This window comes from Ovis canadensis, chromosome 14 (assembly GCF_042477335.2).
Source record: "Ovis canadensis isolate MfBH-ARS-UI-01 breed Bighorn chromosome 14, ARS-UI_OviCan_v2, whole genome shotgun sequence".
Taxonomy (NCBI): domain Eukaryota; kingdom Metazoa; phylum Chordata; class Mammalia; order Artiodactyla; family Bovidae; genus Ovis; species Ovis canadensis.
In genome coordinates this window covers 24,645,702-24,662,187 of record NC_091258.1, presented here as the reverse complement: position 1 = coordinate 24,662,187, position 16,486 = coordinate 24,645,702, and the positions used below count along the sequence as shown (strand labels likewise).

The 16,486-nt window shown below is 60.5% G+C and overlaps 1 protein-coding gene across 11 annotated transcripts in view; it reads right to left on the bottom strand.

The window, feature by feature from the left end:
- The window catches only part of GSE1 (Gse1 coiled-coil protein), a 391,542-nt gene that overhangs the window by 185,248 nt on the left and 189,808 nt on the right, over window positions 1-16,486 (bottom strand). The gene's annotated exons all lie outside the window — the stretch shown is intronic.

Genomic DNA, 16,486 nt, shown 5'->3' with positions numbered 1-16,486 from the left:
CAGAGCCTGAGGCGCTGGGCCCGCCCGTGCAGCTCTCGAGCCCCCGCCTTGACCCAACGGGTGGAAGGATGAACAGGGGCCTGGTGTCCCGCGAGAGCCCTTGTCCTCCAGGTCCAACCCCACACGGCTCCCCACCCGGCAGGACGCCAGGCCAAGGCTTCCCAGGGGCACCAGCGCTGACACTCACTGTACGGGTGGTGGTGAGTACATCACGGTCCCTGAACACACACCAAGCACTCTTTCAAACGCTGCGGACCCGACGGTTACTCACGGAGGTGCCAGGCCTGCGTGGATGGGGAACGCCATTACCTGCCCATTTTACAGATGCAGCGTCCACGGCCCAGAGAGGTTAGATAGCCTGCTGGAGACACACAGCCAGCGGGTCTCAGAGCCGAGATGTGAGCCCCTGGGTCTGACCCCAGGGTGGTGAGGTGGGCCTGGGCAGAGCCCCACAGGCTGGCGTGGGGTGGGGCTGGGGGGGGGCGGTGGGGGGAGGGAGCAGGCTGGCCGCCCGGGGCTGGGGCCAGGGGATGCTCTCCCTCCTGCCAGGAGAGGGCCGCGGCTGGCACCCTCCCCGAGAGGGCAGGCCTTGCAAGGGAAGCAGAAATCTGTCGTTAGCACGGTGCCAAACCCAAAGTGGCTGCGCCCGAGCTGCAATCCAATAAAAGTGCGACTTGTCTATTTATCATCCTCGGGGCTTTTTATCACAGTGCAGATGGCTGCTACCTTGGGAGGCTCAGCAGCTCCCTGCCAGCCGCCCGCCGCGCAGAGCTGAGCTCCACAGAATCTGGGCCCGCACCTGCGAGGGGCCGCGGAGGTGGCCACCGGCCCGGGTCCCGCCCCTCCTCCGCCCCGCCCCCCTCCCCACGCTCAGGGAGCAGGGAGCCCCTCCCCCTCCGCCGTGTTAGCCCAGGGCCGCGCACCTGGAGCCGAGCCCCTCATTACCCTGCGTGGCAGGTGCTCCCGGTGCGGATGGGGCGGGGGAGAGAAGGCGGGGAGGAGCCCTGCTGGGGGCACGGGTGGGTGCTGGCGGCGGAGCTCGAGGAGCCCCGAGCCCTTCACCAGGAGGCTCAGAACCATGGGGCCCCATGAGGGCGCCGCTGGCGATTCAGGCTGGAACATAAAGCCTGAGGAGATCCAGGGAGAGGCGTGCGGAGAGGACAGCGACCATGCAGCCTCGTGGCGTGCGTGTGGCGCGGGGGTGGGGGGCCGAGGAGTTAGACTCTGCCTCGAGGTCATGGAGGCTGGGACTCAGAGCCAGAGGCCCACTGGGACCTCCCAGAGACAAGACAAGGTCGGGGGTCACCAGACCCCTTCAAGCCTGGTGTCCACATCTGAACCCACCTGACTCCCATTAGTGGGAGGGTGAGGAGGGTCCTCGAGGTCAGGCCTGAAGCGGGTGCTGGTTCCCGCCCCTCCCAGTATCACGTTTGTGTCCAGAGGAGGCAGTTTTCCCCACCAACACAGAGCCCCAGCTGGAGTGAGTGTGTGTGTGCAAACGTGTGTGCGTGCACACATGTCAGGATGTGGGGGGCAGGGCGGGGCAGGCTGAAGGATTTGCCCCATCTAGCCTGTGAGGTCCAGGGGACACAAGGCACCAGGGTGCTGCAAGCCAAGACTTTTGCCCTCTAGACTGTAGCCCAGGAGAGGAAACAACCACTTCTGCCCCAGCCCCCCCCCCCCAAGGTTTCCCAGGTGTATCGGGGTGTCCGCTCTCCAAATAAACCAGGCTCAGCAGCTGTAAAAACCAGTGGCCTTCTGCATCATGCACCCCAGGGAGCCAGCTGGACGCAGGGCTGCTGATCTGGAAGAGGCACCGAGCATCCTTGTCGCCAGCTCTCTGGTCTTCCCCACGAACCCGAGGCTCTGCCTCCCCGTCGACGAGCTCCTCTCCTGCTCCCGAGCTGTGGCTCCTGTCCCCGGGGCGGGATGGGGGGGTGGTCCTGTAGGTCCTGTAGCCCTTTCTGTTGCCTGGAGAGCCCCCTCCCACCCCCAGAACCTGCCTGTTACCCTTCAAGGCCTCACTCAATTGCAGGAGCTCTGGGCCTCTGAAAACATTATTTCTAGCCATCACAGGGGCACAAACACGCCCTCATCAGAGGAGAAAGCTGAAGCTCAGAGAGGTCGGGATCAGGCGGGGCGACCCAGCCTGCCACCCTCCCCTCAGGGCGGGTCCTCTGTCTTCCGATGCCAGCGCTCCTGCTGCCCTAGCAGCTCCTGTGAGGAGGGCGGGGGGCTGGGAATACACCCAGCTGTCCGCATTTGCTTCTAGGTTTCTGTTTTTCCTCAGTTCAGTTCAGTTGCTCAGTCGTGTCTGACTCTTCACAACCCCTTGCACTGGAGCATGCCAGGCCTCCCTGTCCATCACCATCTCCCGGAGTTTACTCACTCTCACGTCCATTGAGTCGGTGATGCCATCCAACCATCTCATCCTCTGTCGTCCCCTTCTCCTCCCGCCTTCAATCTGTCCCAGCATCAGGGTCTTTTCCAATGAGTCACCTCTCCGCATCAGGTGGCCAAACTATTAGAGCTTCAGATTCAGTATCAGTCCTTCCAATGAATATTCAGGACTGATTTCCTTTAGGATGGACTGGTTTGATCTTGCAGTCCAAGGGACTCTCAAGAGTCTTCTCCAATACCACGGTTCAAAAGCATCAATTCTTCTATTTTCCCTAATGATACTTAAGTTCTGGCCTGTAACAATAGCTAACACTTACATAAATATTAACAACAGCACAGGCCAGATCCAGATCTAAGCACTTCACACACATTTCCTTATTCGATCTCATCAATGACACAAGGAGGAAGGTTTTGCTCTCTCTATTCTACAGACGGAAAGCAGCACAGAGAGGTGAAGAAACTGGCTCAAGGTAACACAGCTGGAGGCAGGATTCTAGACTGTGTTCAAGCAGCCACAGTCACACTCTGGCCTGGGTGCTGTACTGTAGGACCCTAATGGGCCCGTCTCCAGGAGCACCGAGTCACAGCTGCTTGGACCAAATCTTTGTCCCAGATAATAGGGACCTGAGATTTCTGTGCTCAGACTGTAGCTCTCACAGTGAAGGCGGGGCATGGGTAACATCAAGCCAACAGTGGCCAGCCCGCTGGGGAACATGCCAGGAGACCTGTCCTGGGCCCCAGAGATGGAAGCTGTATCTCCCCTGGACAGAGAGGAAACTGACTGGAAGATGTCAAGGGTCAGGGTGGCCACAGAGAGAGCCCACGTGAGGATGGAGGCAGAGGCTGGAGTGCTGCGGCCACAAACCAAGGACACCTGGGGCCACCAAGGAGCTGGTGTGGCAGGAAGGACCCCCCCAAACCCAGAGTTTTGAAAGGAACTAACCCTGCCAACACCTTGATTCTGGACTTCTGGCCTCCAGAACTGTGAGAGAGTAGATTTCTGTTGTCTCACGTGATAACGGGTCATGTTGGCCCTGGGACACTAATACAGGGGCTACCAGGGTGGTCACTGCTGACGAAGACACCCCACCTGATGGGCCAGCCACCTGGGACTCCTGGGACGCTCTGCATTCTGAGTCTTGAGATCTAGAGCCATCACATCGCGCCTCTCTCCCGACTGGGAAATCCTGCATGACCACTTGGCGCTCACTACTGTGCATCACCAGCCTCAGTTTACCTTGGCAACGGGGTCCAACCTCCTGCTTCCCAACGCGTGCCACTCTGAACGGGCTCCCATCACACCCATCCACCATTCGTTTATTCAACAAACCCGTGTCAACCGCCAGCTGAGCCCCCACGCTGTTCCAGCCACTGCGGACGTGGCAGGAAAGGTGATAAGGTCATGCCTGCAAGAGGCTGATGCTGGGGGTGGGGGTGGCCAGACCGTAAGAAGCAGACCACACCATCTGGGCCACCGAGGACTGCCAGAGGGGAAATGAAGCCGCGGCAGCGTCCACAGGTGGCTGTTCTAAGGAGGGGTAGTCAGCAAAGACCTTTCTGGCAAGGTGATGCTTGAGCTGAGGCCTGAACAAGGGGGATCCTGAATCCTGCAAGTATCTGCATGAAGAGGGCACCATGCCCCTGGGACAGCCAGTGCGAAGGCTCTGAAGCAGGAATGAGGGGCCCATCAAGGCGCTCAATGTGGCCGCCTCTAAACTCCAACAGCCGGCGGCGTCTCTCCAACCCAGACTTGCCCCAAGTCATCCCTCCATTCATTCACTCACTCAGCAGACATTTCCTGCACCAGCCACTGGACGGGGCTTCGGGATACGCTGGTGAACAAGACATGGGAAGTGTGTTTGCTGGGGGTTTACATGCTCAGGAGTCAGAGAAGGCGGTTCAGATAAACATCGTGAAATGAGAAGACAGGACGGAGGGAGAGGTTGGCTCTCTGGGAAAGACTGCTGGGGGAGAGAGCGGGAGGGCGGGACGGGTGGGTGGGAGCTGATGGTCCAGCAGGAGAGAAGAGCTGCTCTGGAGCCGGGAGGGGCCGACCCCCTCCCTGAAGGGAGGGCCTGGCGGTGAGCGAGGGCTGGCACTTCTGGGCCTCTGGGTCTCTGCACGTGTGTGTGTCTGGGGACTCTCTGTGCATGTGTGTGCAAACGTGTCTGAGCTCGTGTCTTAAGGAGAGGCTTCAGCAGGAAAGCCTAGACCCCAAGGCTCATCAGAAGCCCCCCACCCCCACCCTGACACATGCCTGGAATTACAAAGTGCCTCAGCACGGTGCCTGGTGCGTGCGTGCATGTGTGTGAGACACAGACGTGTGTTCTCCCTCAGCGAGCCCCTCGGAACAAAGTCCATCCTCTACCTCTCAGGGCCACCGCCATCTGTCTCTCTCCCGCTCCTGCTGGGCTCGGCCATTAGAGCCAGTCGGGGGGGCACCCCCTCTCCAGGCCGGGAGAGGCCAGATGGCAGGAATCAGGGCCTCCTCTCCCCCAAGGGAGGTCGAGCTGGGGCTGCTGCCCCCTCCCCTCAGCCCCCAGCCACCTGGGTCATGGGGCAGGCCACCACCCTCCTCCTCGGCACCTCCTAGCTGTCCTGACCCGTCCCGGAGCCCCACTGCCAGAGGCCAATTGCAGCTGCCACATGAATCACGGTCCAGGTCACAGCCCCTGGGGGCCTGCAGACAGAGAGGCTGCCAAAGAGCCTGACAGCCCTGGCCAGGGACCTCCAGGGGCCAGTGGGAAGGTCAGGGGGCCCCAGCGCTGCCCTGGGCCTCTGGGTGGTGGTGGTGGCTGGCCCCACCACATAGGGAGGGAGCCTTGGATCATAGGCCCCAGGTCAGGGGTTCAGGCCAGCCTTACCCTGGCATCCCCCAGACAACAAGCAGGAGGCTGCACTTGGGTGGCCCTCTGCAGCTGCTTGTGCCAGCCGACCCCAGGCCCGAACCTCTGCACACTGTGGTCAGTGAAGCGGCAGCCCAGGCACAGCCCGCCGGCCTGTGTGCAGCTGAGTGACATCGTCTTTCAGTCCACACGCTGAAATCCCCCCAGGGATGGTCGCTGTGGCTAACGGTCCTTCTCACAGACATTCAACAGACAGAGGGAGGGGACTGAGGCTGGGTTGGACACTTAAGCTCTGGAACCAACTGCTTGGGTTAATTCTGGTGTCTTCCTTCCAGACCTGCTGAGCTTGAGCAAGTGAGTCAGCTGCTTCAGGCCTCAGGTTCCCCATCTGTAAAGGGGTGTGACTGCACTTAACCTTGCTAGGCTCCTGCTAGGATTAAATGAGGCAGTGCTTAAAACAGGGTCCGAGCTAATGTGATCCTAACCATAACCCTAGGGGTAAACCAACAGGAACAGGGGCAAAGGCACACCCTCTCCACTCCTGCCCGCCACCCCCACCCAGACCACTCTAACTGCGGCCTGTCCATTCACTCACACATTCCACACACTACAGGGTGCACAGGGGAGGTGGGGGGGGGGTGGTTATAGCCTGGTGGGGCTGGCAGAGGCAAAAACACAGCATCCTATTCAGGGGGCACACACAGAGAGAGGGGAGCAGCCCCCAGGATGCCTGGGACAGATGCCCTCCCCACAGCCTGGGACTGCTGCCCCGGGGGTGTAGACTGTAGAGCCAGGTAATAAAAGTCCTAAGAGTAGCTTTTATTGATTGCATGCTGTGTTGCAGCCTTTTACACCCAGAATTGATTTAATCCCACAAAATCCTACCCTGTGAGGGAGGTCCGAGCGCGGTCTAGGAAACTGGCCACTCAGAGAGGTTCAGCGACTTGCCCAAGACCACACACGGGAAGGGTGAGAGGAGGATTTGAACCCAGAGACAGTCCAGTCACTGACCCACCATCCAGCAGGCTCTGGGGGGGTCTTCACGACAGCGCTCCCCCCTAACTACTGGATTCTCAGAGCCGGAAACAAGGAAAGCAGCAAGCACCTTTACAGGTGCGGACACGCAGCCCGCAGACGGTCAGCGGCAGCTCCCGGACCTGGGCTCTGATCGCCAGCGGCCCGCGCCTTCCCCTCCGGGCCCCCTTCCTGGGCAGGGCCCACCGGGCCGTGCAGACCTGCAGCCCGCCCCTCCACAGGGCGGGGGGGCGTGGGTGCTGACTCTTTGGAGGACCTTACTTCCTTATTTCAATCCTGGCACCGCGCAGCGGCTTCCAGGGCCCGCAGGAGGGCCGGGCCACAGAGGGCTTTCTGGAAATAAAAATGAGGGGGAAACGCCCCTCCAGGCGCCCAGTTCTCCCATTTACATGTAAAAGGGTCTCCGCGGCTCCTCCCGACCCTCCCCCCTCCTCCCCCCTCCTCCCCCCTCCTCCCCCCTCCTCCCCCCTCCTCCCCCCTCCTCCCCCCTCCTCCCCCCTCCTCCCCCCAGCTTCCTCTGGGGGCGGGGAGGGGGGTGTGGTTTCGAGGGCGCGCTGGGGGCTTCGGTGACCCCCGGCGCCTCCACTGGGAGTCCGGCGGGGGCGTCCGCTGGGAGGGACATCAGATGGCCGCGAGGGGGAGGGGCTGCAGGGGAGGAGGAGGGGGGCGCTGCTCCTGAAATTTCCACAATGGGAAATTTCATGGGTGTAGTAACGCGTGAGACCCGCCGGCTGCGCCCGCGCCCCCGCCCCGGCCCCCCGCCCGCCCCCGCCATCTGCTGCGAGGCCAGAAGTCGCTGGGGGAGGTGGGAGGCGCTGCTGCGGGCTCCGATACTCCGACCCCGGCATTCACCTCCTCTCCCCACCCCTACTTGTCCAGCAGATGTCTTGCCAAGGATGAGCGGGAGCTTCGCTCCGGCCGCCCCCACTGTCCTGGGCCGCGCGCCTCGGAGGGGGCCGGGGGGGCGCAGGGGGCCCAAGGCCCGCCCACTCTCTGGCCTGCGGGCTCTGCACCCCCCAACAGCCCCGCGAAGGCCGCAGCGTGGGGTCTCAGCCCGGGAACCGGGCGCCTGGCCAGCGGGGACCCTGCCAGGCAGCCGTCCCGCCCTTTGGGCTGGAGACCGGCGCCCACGGGCTCTCTGGGGTTTGGGCTGCCGCCCAGCTGGCCAGGCCTGGGGCTGGAGCTGGCTCCGGGGGACTCCCCGGGAGGTCAAGTCTTCCCTCACCGGGCTGGGCTGCCGAGGTCCACGTCTTCACCCTCTGGGACGGGTTTGAATTCTCGCCCCACTGCAGAAGGGAGTTTTCCCTCTGAAGCTGAGGTTCTGGGTCAGCACTCTAGACGGGGAACTGCCCCAGCACAGGAAAGGTCCATCCCCCACTCCTGCCCCAGGGGAGGCTTAGATGCCACCAGTGAACAGCCAGCCAGAGCTGTCCAGACTGCAGGGACAGGCTCAGGCTGGCCGCCACTGCACCAGAGTGACGAGTGACCGAGCTGATGCCCAGTAAGGATCAGGGCTCCGATAACAGGCTGAGCCAGCTGTAGGCTGTGTGGCCCACAGCCACTGTCTTGAGTACTCTGAGCACTTTCCCTATTTGCAAAATCAGGGTAAGAAAAAACTACCTTGCCCAGAGGGCTTTCCTAGTGGAGACCCGGGTTCGATCCCTGGGTCAGGAAGCTCCTCTGGAGAAGGACATGGCAACCCACTCCAGTATTCTTGCCTGGAGAATCCCATGGACAGAGGAACCTGGCGGGCTACAGTCTGTGGAGTCGAACATGACTGAGCTACTAACACTTTGGCTACACTTTCACCTTGCCCAGAACTGATGTATGCAGCTATCTTGTTGGGATGTTCTCCCAAGTGCACAGGAGGGGAGAGGAGTTCTACAGCCCCCCATTTCCAGGGCCCCTGACCCGGGCTCCATGCCCCTCCCTGGAGGAACCAGTGAAGCCTAATTCAATTTCCAAAGCACATCGCTGAGATTCTGGACCTGGGGCCCACAGCCTGGGATGGAGTGTGGCCCACTGGCTGATGTTTAAGCACACACACATACGTGACCCCCATCCCCTCGCCGTGGCCTTAGCTTCCTGCCTGGGGAAATGGGGCCCACAACACCCGCTTTGCAGTGAGATGGCTCACCAGTTCCCTGGCCCCTGGCCAAACCCCAGGCAAGACCTCACTGCACAGATGAGCGAACAGGGCACTGGCAAAGACAGCTGAGAGGCCACTGTATCAGGAAGGGCTTCCACCCTCCTCCCCTTATCGGGCCCTTTGACACACGGGCTCGCTCCCTCTCTCCCCCTCTCTCAGATACGCCATCAAGCCCAGATGACCCTCCAAGACCATCTAAGGGGGAGGGCTTGGAGGTGACGGAAAGGGGGAAACCACAGCCCCAGTCCCAGCTCCTCCCACAACACCCACCCGGAAGTCGGGTGGTGAGCACCTGCTGGGGTGGCTCGGATAGATCGGGACACACATCCTGGCACACGCAGGGCTCTGAGGAATCTCCACTGCAGGGGCGGGGTGAGGATGTGGGGGTGCAGGGTCGCAGCTCCGGATCTCCAGGGCTGGGGGTGAGGGAGGACCCAGACCAGGCCCACCCTTGGGAGGCCGCCGACTAGAGCGTGCCTCTGTGTGCAGCCCAAGGTTCCAGCCTCTCAGCAGGGTCTCGCCCGGGTCCTCAGGGATGGGGGGGTAGGGGGTGGCCCCGGGGCAGAACTGGCCACGAAATTTGTGGAGTCTAGGGCAGAATGAAAATGCAGGGCCCCTGGTTCAAAAAGAGCTGAGTGTCAAGATGGCAACACAGGCATGAGACCAAGTACAGGGCTCCTGTGACCATTCAGCGTCACATGCCACGAACCCCCTGCTGTGGGGCCAGGGAGGAGAGAGCCCGCCCTCATGGGGCAGGGCAGAAACAGGCAAGCGTAGACCTCAGCTGGTCTGACATCCTGGCTTTGACACTTCCCAACTGTGCGGCCTCGGGCAAACAACCCAGCCTTTCTGTGTTTCAGCTTCCTCTTCCCACGTGACTGCTGGGGAAATTAAAGGCGTCACAGACACATGGAAAGAGCTGGCACAGAGTCATTATGACGCGAGTGCTCTTAATTATTAATACAACCTCTGTTGTTACTCACCACCACCCTGGTGCCCCCTGGGTCGAGAGCTAGAAGCAGCTCATGGAGGAAGGAGGGCCGGGGGGTGTTCTGCAGGAGCCGCGCTACGTTACGGGAGTGAGGCCCGGGTTCCGACCTGCTGTGAATAAATCCTGTGACTGTGGCAGGCCCCTTCCCGGCCCCAAGTCGCAGTTCCTTCCCTGGTGCCATGAGGGGTTGGGCCACAGTCCTGCAAACTGGTGCTGCAAGATTCCTGCTCAGGGTCATCCCTTTCATCAGGGCTACGAGGAATTACAGCTCTTCCTTCCCCTCACAGAGCCTTCTGTTCAGCCATCTAACCTTCCATTCCATCTTTCCTTCCACTTAGTCACTTAACCAATAGCCATCCATTGAACCAACATTCATTCATCCAGGCAACCACCTACCATCCGTCATCTAACACCCACTATATCCATCCAACCATCCATCCATCCATTCATCTAATTCCATGCAAGTGTCCGTCCATCCAACATCTACCCAACCATCTATTCATCCATCATCCATCATCTGTAAGCCATCCACACAACCTGTCTAGAGCAGGCAGCAGAGGGCTCTGGGAGTGGCCAGCAGTCATGGTCCATGACATACATTGACTGGGCTTCTCTCTTGAAGGCGGACAGAGGGCAAGGCAAGTGACTTGTGGGGGTCAGAACAAAAAAAAAGGGATTTCTGGACCTAGGTCAGACAGAGCTGAACTCAATCAAATCACGGTTCTGCTTTTATGTCTGGTGACCTGACCCAAGTGACTTAATGTCCCAGAGTCTCAGTTTCTCTGTCAGCAAGATGGGCATAAGAACTACGTCATTTGGGTGGTGTCCAGACTAAATGATAAGAAAATGACAACATAAACCAAGCCGGAGAATGCATTTATCTCAAAGCAGGCTGGGCGAGTTGCTCATGTCTCATGCAGCCACTGTCAATAACAGCCCCTGCCAGGGTTAGTGAATGTATTCCCGCCGAGCCTCTGAGTCCCCCAGAACCTCCAGGCCCCTCCCAACTTCCCCAGAAGAGTCTTGGGGGGATTTATCACCATCTGGGCTCCAGAGCAGAACCAAAAAAGCAGAAGGTAAAAAGCAGGGTCCTTCCAGCCCCATCCAGTGTGAGCACTCTTGTCCTCGGGGACACCAGGTCCATCGGCAGCGCCAGAGAGACCTGGGTTCGAACCCGGCTCTGACACCAGTGGTGTCTCTGGAGCCAGACTGCTTGAAGGTCCTGCCCTCGGTCTCGTCGTGTGGAAACCAGAGGCACTTCGAGCTTGTTGGAAGCATTACGGAGAACGGCTGGGAAACACCCAACACGTGACTGTCTTTCCATAAACACCTGTTACCATTGCAAACAGGGCCGAGCAGGGACACAGAGAATCTCAGAAATGCACAAAGGGTGTGACGGCACAGGTGGCGCAGGGGCCCGCAAGTGAGAGCTGCCCCGTGCGCAGGGATGCACACGGCACATGACACACGGGCATTGCCTGCACACAAGGTGTGACATGCGGACACGGGGGCCTGGCCTGGCGGGGAGCACGCGAACACAGAAACAGCCGCGTGGAGCCACGTGCTCGGAGCCGTCGGCACACAGGTGCTCGGGCGCCTGGCAGGGCGGAAGGGTACAGTCGGGATGCCAATGCAGGGTCTCAGCTTCACGGTTCCTGTGCCTTTTTCCTACCTGGCCGCTACCTGCCTGTGAGGCGTGTGCTCCAGGACAGTCCTACTTCGAGGGGGCAAGGTCTCCTTTCGTGGTGGACTTGACTTTCAAGGGCGGGTGCCACCCCAGTTCCCCACAAGCACTTGATGGGGGTGTGGCTGTGTGCAGGCTGCCAGCTCCGGCCTCCCCCACCTGGGCGTGCCCACCTGGGAGTGGTGGTGGAGTGTTCTGGAAGCCCTGCAATCCATGCCTAGAACCTCATCTTATGACCCTCTGAGGGCTTTATTAATAGCCTATTAGTGGGTAATTCATGCATTTTGATGAGAAATCATCTAGTGGTAGTTTATGGGGGAGGAGGGTTTCGGGGCAAGTGGGGAGGCGTGGGGTGAGGGTTTCGCCTCCCGCTCACTCCCTAGCACCTGTGCGGGCGACAACGGCTCTGCTGGGTCCCGCTGCGGCGGCATGGCGGTGGTGCTCCCCCCGTCCCCCCTCCACCCCGACGGCCCCGCCACTCATTAATCTTGATGAGATTTCTGCTGAGTATTCTTCCAGGGCTTTCAAACTGCTCGCTAATTGCAATTAATCACTTACCGAAACAGATGTCAGGAACAATGGGATTGGGAAGCCTGGAGGCTTGATAAAGCTGTCAGGAGAGGGTGCGTGGGTGGCGGGGGCCCATGGGGGCCCCCAACACCCTCTGTGTCGGGGTACCAGGGACCCGCTCCTGCCCAGGTGGGCTCGGAGGGGGCGGGAAGGCAGGGCTGCTCTGGGGTGGAGGGAGGTGGGTTGGCTGAGTGGTGGGGGGGAGCCAGGAGAATGATGCCACCCCCACCCTTGGAGGCCAGTTTCCAGCCCTGATCCCCTAAAGGATGTGACCAGGGGCCAGCAGGGGCCGGGATCCGAGAAGCAGGCTCCACAGACGGGGCCTGCCAGCACGGCTGGGGTTTTGTGTGGTTTGTCTGCCCTGCGGTAACAGAAGAATTGTATATTCGCATTAGTTGCCAGCATTTAAAAATCAGATTTGACAGAAAAATCTGGACTTCTGGCTTCTCTTGAAAAAATACAATGATTTTGCCATACGCCACGGTGCAACAATCAGCTACGGCTGAGAGAAGCCTCCAGCCCTGAAAAGACCTCTCCAAGCATCCCCAGGCAGCCTTCCATGCCTGCTTCACGCAGCCGCCCCTGTTGGGTGGATGCAGAGGCTTTGCACGTGAATGCCCCCGAGGCTTGGGACTCTGAGCCCAGTTTGCAGGTTTTGCACACTGGACAGAAGGACTTTGGCCCGAGAGGCCAGGGCTTCTACCCTTAACTGCACAGGAGACTCTCGGGGGGGAGCTGGGGTAAGGTCCTTACGCCCAGTGCCCTGCGCCCTCCCAGAGCAGCTTCCGCCTGCCTCCCTCTGGGATCTGCTGAGCTGGTCCTGCCGAGCTGGGTGACCTCGAGCAGACTGCTTGACCCCTCTGTGTGTGCTTTTCCCCTCATCTGCGATCTGGGAATCTGGACCATGCAGGAGGCATGTCCTGGGTTCCAGTCATCATCATTGATTATCACGGGTCATCTTTGCACTGTGTGTCTTATTGCTCCAAACTGCTGTCAGGGGCTGGATTTTATCCTGCCTTGTCAGTCTGAGCTTCGTGTGCCATGAGGCTGCGACGTTAAAGGAGTTAACAGGTCACGCTCCTAACTCAGCACCCGGTGGGCTGTGAGTGCTCAGAGAGCACTAGGAGTTGTTAGGATCCTGCCCTGCAGCTGGCACGGAGCTGGGCTCACACTAAGCCCCTAATCTATCCGTGGGGGGCTGGGGAGAGAAGAGGCCAAAGAAGGAATGAAACCTCCACGGTTTACACCGTGTGCTGCCGGGTGTCGGCCCCGCTCGCAGCCCTGGGGATAGCGCCCTGTGTGGAACAAGCCCCCGGTGGAGCTGGCAGGCCAGCAGGGAGACAGATAGTAAGTAAATACACACATCCATGTGTGTCAGCTGTGATGCCAAACTCTGGAGAAGAACAGCAGAGTAGGTGGATGGAGGGCCTCCAGGGAGGGATCAGGTCAGAGGCGGGTGTTGTGCGGAGGAAGGGAAGTCCCATCCAGGCTCTGCGGTGAAAAGAAGAGTGGCTTCGGATCATGCAGATTCGCATGAGTGAGCAGAGTAGGGAGAGGCAGTGGAGACAGCAAGTGCAAAGGCCCTGGGGCATGTCTGAGAGCCAGGGAGGAGGAGGCTGTGTCTGGAGAGATTAGGAGACAGGATGATGGGACTGATCACCCCAGGCCTGGAGCCAGAGCAAGACACTGGCTTTGCTCCAGTGACGGGAGCCATGGCAGGTTCTGAGCAAGGAAGGCCATGATGACGCTTGAATAACAGACCCACACTTGTCACACGGAGCAAGCGGCCTCCTGCCTGCCCCCTGCCCCTGGAGCACCTGGGTGAACACAGGATCCCTGGTGCCCTGCGCACGCATCCCCCTGCCCCCTGCCCCTGGAGCACCCGGGGAGAACGCAGGGTCCCCGGTGCCCTGCGCACGCAGCCCCCTGCCCCCTGCTCCTGGAGCACCCGGGGAGAACGCAGGGTCCCCGGTGCCCTGCGCACGCATCCCCCTGCCCCCTGCCCCTGGAGCACCCGGGGAGAACGCAGGGTCCCTGGTGCCCTGCGCACGCAGCCCCCTGCCCACTGTCCCTGGAGCACCCGGGGAGAACGCAGGGCCCCCGGTGCCCTGCGCATGCAGCCCCCTGCCCCCTGCTCCTGGAGCACCCGGGGAGAATGCAGGGTCCCCGGTGCCCTGCACATGCAGCCCCCTGCCCACTGCCCCTGGAGCAGCTGGAGTGAACACAGGGCCCCCGGTGCCCTGCGCACGCAGCCCCCTGCCCACTGCCCCTGGAGCACCTGGGGTGAACACAGGGTCCCCAGTACCCTGCGCACGCAGCCCCCTGCCCCCTGCTCCTGGAGCACCCGGGGTGAACACAGGGTCCCTGGTGCCCTGCGCACGCAGCCCCCTGCCCACTGCCCCTGGAGCACCCGGGGTGAACACAGGGTCCCTGGTGCCCTGTGCACACAGCTTCCGGGGAGGGCTATTTCCAGGCAGCAATTTGGTGCCACCCCTTCGGGAGCTCCCTGTGCTCTGGGTGTGTGCACACACACCTGTGCTGGCAGGAGAGGGTGGTGTCTGGCTTTGCGGGGTGCCCTCTGGGGGTGCCCTGCGTGCGTGTTCCGGGTGGGAGTGTGTCTCCAGGCATGCAGCTCTGTGGCATTCCGTTCGAGCGTGTGTGTTGCAGGGACTTGGGGGCCACGAGTGTCTGCTGCTCCCAGAAGTGTTTTCAGAAGTTACATAGCATGGCTGGGGAGGGGGGTGTGTTTGGGTCTGTGTGTGTGTCCCGTGTGGGCATGGGCTTAGAGCTCTGGGTATTCTGTGTGTACACAGAGACAGCACATGCAAGCTGTTCCCATGCGGGGTCATAGGTGGGGGGAGATGGGTTCGACGGCCTCGGGGCTCCATTTCCCAGGGGAGCAAAATGAGGCTCCAAGGTCGCTCAGTAGTAAGGGGAGCAGTTGGGATTCAAACCAAAGTCTATGGGACACACCACAGCCCATGTTCTGTCCCCTCAACCCATCTCCTCCTCAAGTGCTTCTGACTAGAAAATAAAGATAAGGATCTCTGAGCCAGCAGAAGGGGCTAAAGCCAGGGTTAACTCAGGACATTCCAGTGGCCGCAAATGCCTCCAGCCCAGGAATGTTTCTGTTGCTCGTCCCTCCCTTCCCGCTCCTTCCTCCCACCCATCCTCTACAACCCGTCCACTCATCCCTCTACCTGTCCGTCTATCTGTCCTCCTACTTCCAACACGTTCTTAAGAGTGGTGATGAAAAGTGCAGATTCCGTCTGAAGTTTGAATCCTGACTCTGCCACTGACCACTGAGCGACGGTGGGCAGGTAACCCTGTCTCTCCATGCCTCAGTTTCCCCAGCTGTAAGAAGGGATGTATCTATAAGATAGCACCTACAAGACACTCGCCTGTGGAGGTTGCAGTCTAAGAAGTTCAGAGTCCCACCCGCCTCCGACTTGCTGCGGATTCCTGGCCATGGTTAAAATTCCTGCATGCTCAGCCTCAATCTCCCCATCTGTAACTTGGGAACAAGTTGTGCGTCCCTAGCGCTGAGAGGCTGGGGAGCTAAGGTTGCCCTGCGTGGCTTGACGGATGGGGGCTGGCGTGATGTGAGGACGGTGGGGAGGCTGACCTGGCTGGCCTGGAGGATGGGGCGGGGCAGGGTAGGGTGGCATGCACAGTGACAGCACCTTTTCCTGTGCCTGTCCCCAAAGCTCTGTCTCCTGGCAGGAAGATCCTACGCCCCTTTGACGCCAAGAGATCTGCTTTGTCTCATGAGTGTTGCCCCAGTGATTCTGCTCTCCAGCTTCCGTCTTCTCCCCACACTCCCTGCACCAGCCCAGCCTCCCCAACTCCTCCGAGATCTGGCTCCCAGCTCCGTGGGCCCCTCATCTGCCAAGCCTCTGCCGTTCAGCAGCCCTGACCTCTTCCTTGGCCCCGGGGGTGTGTAGTGCCCCATGCAGGCGTGACCTGTCTGTTACCCGCGTGTCCTCCTTTCGCCTTTTCAGTCCTTCAACACCTGTGTCACCAGTACCCTGGGTTAAATTCTCTCTGTTGAGATACCTCGTGTGGTGTGGTTTCTATGTTCTGGCTGGCCCCCAACTAAGATCACAGAACAGGCAGCTGCTCCACAGCTGTGACGACGTGGGGGCATCCAGGGACGTGGGGGCACTGCCTGCCGGTTCCCCAACCACCCAGAGCTCCGAGGGAGGGCCGAGCGAGCCCCCAAGCTCGAGAATGGGGCCCCCAGCTCAGCCCTGCACCCCCTGGTCTCTGCTGTCCTCTGGGAAGAAAGCCCCATGGCAGCTGCCTGCGTGTGAGGCAGAGGCTCTGCCTACAACCCGCGGAGGCCCTGACACGTGTTAAAATAAATATTCTGCAAATATGATGTTCCATATGTATGACTTCGTGGGGTGATGATTTTCCTACTGATCGCCGTAAGTGACAGCTGTGCGGGGAGCGCTGGAAACACGGGCTGGGCGGCCTCCCTGTGCTGCGCAGCGGGGCGGGGAGGGGGTGCCCTGGCACAGGAGCATCTGGCGATTCGGGACACGGGAGGAGCCCAGCGCCTGTCAGCGCTCCGAACGGGCACATTAGCTATTCCGAGGGACGCGTGGAGCAGGTGTTCCCAAGCAGCCTGTTCGTGATAATTACTTTTAGATTGTTTTAAAGTATTTAAGCGAGATCCTGGAGGCTGGGAGTTGGGGGGAGCCTGGGTGGTGAGCCAGGGACCCCCCAGGGTCCAGCCAAGGGGGTCTGCAGAGATGGGATGGGGCGGGATCATGTGACACAGGGTCCCACCGACCACCGGGTCCTTG